General features: G+C 32.1%; 1 pseudogene; it reads right to left on the bottom strand.

The window, feature by feature from the left end:
• Positions 1-2,390: 2,390 nt before the first annotated feature.
• Positions 2,391-4,302, bottom strand: LOC131646537 (putative pentatricopeptide repeat-containing protein At1g26500; annotated as a pseudogene).
• Between the last annotated feature and the right edge of the window lie 474 nt (positions 4,303-4,776).

Genomic DNA, 4,776 nt, shown 5'->3' with positions numbered 1-4,776 from the left:
ACATATTTTAAAAATTATTTGTTAAAACTACTATCACATGCTTTTTTTTAAAAGGGACTTGCTAAATTGTGCCATAAAGACACAAGTTAAATATATCATAATTAGAAATTATGAGTAGAATAAAATCATATTTATAGTTTCAAAATATAGATTGCATTCTTTCCAAAAGAATATTTTTACAAATAATTTATTAACTTTTGTTCTTGGAGCACTGATCAGTGCATTTTGATGCACGTTCCTTTATGTTTGTACTTAGGCATGTCTACGGTATGGTTTGTTTATTTTTCTATTTTATTATGTTTTTATATTTGAGTTTATTTTTATTGTTATTTGATTTTCGTACTTATTTTTCAGCTTTAGCAGTATGCATTAAAACGATCATAACTGGAGTTCCGGGAATCCGATCGACGCGTTCTTGTAATCTTCGGAAAGCTAAGAAAACGAGCTACAACTTTTGTGTTGGAGTGGAAGTCAGATTCGGAATGATATTTTCCAGAATTTTGTTTTAAGTTGCAGCCTTAGTTTATTTTAATTCTGGGTCATTATTTTTGGGCTTGGGTTATGTTTGTTTGACCCAGTTGGATTATGACCCGAATTCTTGTTTCTCCCATTTACCTAGGGCTGGCCGCTACTGTTCATGGTTACTTAATTTTGAAAGCTTTTGTACGTTTGTAATGGAGAACTAGTTACAAGGCAAAATCTGCTGATTACAGGTTTCATCATACTTTGAGGTTATAATAATTTTAATCAAGTTTTTATTCCGTTCAATTATATTATATGATTATTGTTTGCTTAATTCAATTTTCATAGAGTATATTGATTTAATTCGATTGTTGTATGATCCTTAACTATAAATACGTTAGCGTTTACTTAATTCGTTATCGTGTTTGATTAATTCGCCTTTGCTTAATTCGCGAGGGCTTAAATCCGTTTGCTTAATTCGGATCATAGGAACTTTCATCACATAAGATTCGTTGCGCTTATCAGAGAGTTTTGTAGTCGAATAGGAATGGATTAGGAGATTGAAATTATAATAATCAATGATAAGTCGGAATCGAAATCAGTAGATTAGCCGTTTTAGTTTATTTGATAATTAATTATTTACTCTGTTTTACAAATTGATTCTAAAATCATAAACCCCCAATTAGATTTCTATTAGTTAATATCAAAACAAGAATCCTTGCGATGCGATACTCGAGTTGTCGTTACTGTTACTACAGTTTTCAAAATAACTCGTTTTTATCCGTGCGCGACAACAGATCAAGCACATATTAACATTTTCCTTTTTTAAAGTATATGAAAATAAGAACAACTTCATTATAAGCGACAGCTTTATTTAAATTTGATTTTTATTAGAAATAATTAATATAGAGTAATAAATAGTTATTATTCAATTGTTTCAACATAAAAATTACTATTATTTTTTTAAAAAAAAATTAATAGTTTACATCTCTTCATTCTATCCATGTTTTGACTACAATGGGTAGCTATTAATGACTTTGAATACTCTAAAACATCATTAATTCCTTTGCTTTTATTTTATGAAAGGTGACAATTTCTAAGTTGAGAATGGTACTCTCAACCAATCACCTATTAGTATTTAATTTTATTATATTTAATTATTTCTTAAATAGTATAATTTTTTTATTATTTTTAATGCATTTTATTCTAAGGTACTTGAATCCAACTTTACTTATATTGGCAAATAAGAATTCACTTTTATGAAATCTCCGTATTAAATAATAAGTAAAAAAAATTTATTAAACAAAATAATAAATGATAATTTTGGATAATCAAGATTACGGATAATAGCCAAATGAAGAGTGATTGATTTTGGACAATATGTTTCATATATCAAGTCATTTTGTCGATCAAGATTAGTCTTCTGTTTGTTAACGTTAATGTCCTAGTTTGTAGGAGTTATTTTCTGTTGTTAATAAGTTATCTAGTCTTTAGGAAGTCCTATTTTTTAGGCTAGTGCGGATTGTTCTCTAATTCTGTTATGTAAGGGTTTTGAATAGCCAACTTCTCAAATGAAATAAACAAGTAGTGTTTAAGGATTACCCCCTTAACATGTTGATTCTACAACCAGAAGTTGTTTTTCTTGTAGTTTGATTTGATACACTTTTGGTACGTTGATTCGACAACAAGAAGTTGTTGTCTTCTAGTTTGATTGAAAATTTTGGATCGAATGAATTGTGCAAGGAAGAATTGGAGTTGAAAGAGGTGACAATTTGGGATGATTGAACATGTTTACGAGATGCCGGTGATTCGGGTTTTGTTATTAGAGCTTCTCTAAGCTTTTTCGATGAGCTTTTCTGAAGCTTTCTTATACAGACCTTAGTTGCGGAAGTGCGAAATAAGATTAAAGGTTGACACCATACTAGAAACCTTGTATAACCATTGAAGCTTGAATTGTACTGTTCTATTCTACTTCATTGTAGTTAGATACAAAAGCATTTATACTGATAGAGTTTTTTTAGTTTGTTACATATAGTTCTAACTAACTGATACTCAACTATTACAAGGCATTGCATTTTTACAGTGTTTAAACTAACTTTTTATTCTTTCTTCTTGAGTTTTTTAGTGATATCTATTACAAATGCATGCCATAGATTAATATTTTTTTTATATATCTATTATAAGAAAATGTTTGATATACATTAAAGACCTACAACCAGCCTTAGATCATCTCTTGAGTTACACACATTTAAACAAACATACATCTATAACTATTAGTTTGTGTCCTGAGTCAGATAGTGGTATATAAAATACAGTTGTCAATAACTCAAAATTAACCTTTTTATATTGCTCCCACTCAGTTCCTCCATTAACTATCTTAATTATTCAATTAAGTGCTCTAAATATCATAGACCTGCCAATGATAACTTAATTTCACATTTGAGATAATTAAAAACCCTTACATGTGTAATATTAGGTTCAACACCAAATTTATTATACCATTTTTCAAATCAGAAATCACAGCTTCAATGAGGAAGCTTCCTTCGAACTTCTCCAAACCTCCAACAAATATAGCATCAAGATTTATAAGAGGATCACTCCCTTTCCTCTCTCCCCTCCCCAAATGACCCTGCAACAACATTATATAAGTATGCATATTCGGTTCGCAACCTCTCTTTATCATCTCCCTAAACACTTGAGTCGCTTCACTTGCTCTTCTCAACTTCAAAAGCCCTTTTATTAATCCATGATAAACACTTATATCCACAACATCAATCTTCTCTCCAACTTGATAAGCCTCTCTAACTCTATGTTTTGCTAGAAGCCCATACACAACATATCCTAACGTCAAATTATCAACCCTAATACCTGTCTTGCACATTTCATCGAACATTTCATGAGCGTGATTCATCATCCCCTTTTTACACAAACACTTAATCACAAGCCTGTAGGTTGAAACATCAAGTTCATTCATTCTCTTCAACCTCATTGTTTCAAATAGCTTCAAAGCCTCGCCGAATTGATTAACCTTGAAAAACGTCTCCATAAATTTCTCAACGGCATCAACATCAGGAACCAAACCTTCATCCACCATCAAATTCCATATCTGGAAAGCTTCAATCAAATCACCCTTTTCACAAAACCCGTTAATCAAATGCTTATAACTAACCCCATCAAGTTTAATCCAATCTTTCATCTTGAAAACAACAAATTTTGCTTCCTCGGCAAGCTTAACCTACACATTTCATCAACAACTTTATTCAATCTCTCAACACTATAACTACACCCATTACAATTCATCAAGTGGAAAAACTCCACGCACTTTTTCAACTCTCTAGCACCACCAAGAGTCTTCAAAGCAATCACAAAGGTCTTATCATTAGCCAAACGACGAATCGCCGTTTCGTTAAGAATGTTCCAGAAGAGATCAATGTTACGAGACTTTGAAACAACATCGAGCATTTTGTTGAAGGAAACAGAGGAGTGAGTGAAAATTGGATTTTTTGTTGTTGTTGTTGTTGTTGTGTGAAAAGGAAGAAGCGATAAACGGGTCGCCATGAATAAGGGGAATTGTTGCAAACTTGGAGGAAGAATTCGTGGGTGAGTTGGAAGTTGGAAGAGGTGAATTTTGAGTGGAAACGTGACTCGGGCGAGTTTTGTTGTTGGTAGAGAATGGTGCAGACTCGGAGGAGATCTTTCTGGTTTACCGCTGAAATGGGGTTTGAGAGGTGGCGGCGGAGTGGTTGAACGATAAGGTTGTTTGTGAATATAAGAGTGGTTGTTCCTCGGAAAAACATCTTCAGTGATGTAATAAGAAAAAAAAATAGAACTGAGGTTTAAGTTTTGAAACCTCGTATAACATCGTCAAATCCATTGAGGTTTAAGTTTCAAAACCTCGTATAACATCGTCAACTCTATTGAGATTTAAGTTTTGAAACCTCGTATAACATCGTCAACTCTATTGAGATTTAAGTTTTGAAACCTCGTATAACATCGTCAACTCTATTGAGATTTAAGTTTTGAAACCTCGTATAACATCGTCAACTCTATTGAGATTTAAGTTTTGAAACCTCGTATAACATCGTCAACTCTATTGAGATTTAAGTTTTGAAACCTCCTATAACATCGACAACTCGTTCAAGTTGAAACCTCGTATAACATCGACAACTCTGTTGAGGTTTAAGTTTTGAAACCTCGTATAACATCGACAACTCTGTTTAAATGATGTTAAACAAGTTCCATGTTGTTTCCAAAGAATGTGACGCATATATTATTTTCAACGGAAGTGATAAAAAATTGCTGGAAAATCCAGTT

The sequence above is a fragment of the Vicia villosa genome, linkage group LG2 (assembly GCF_029867415.1).
Source record: "Vicia villosa cultivar HV-30 ecotype Madison, WI linkage group LG2, Vvil1.0, whole genome shotgun sequence".
NCBI classification, from domain to species: Eukaryota; Viridiplantae; Streptophyta; class Magnoliopsida; order Fabales; family Fabaceae; genus Vicia; species Vicia villosa.
This window is presented reverse-complemented; position numbering and strand designations above follow the sequence as displayed.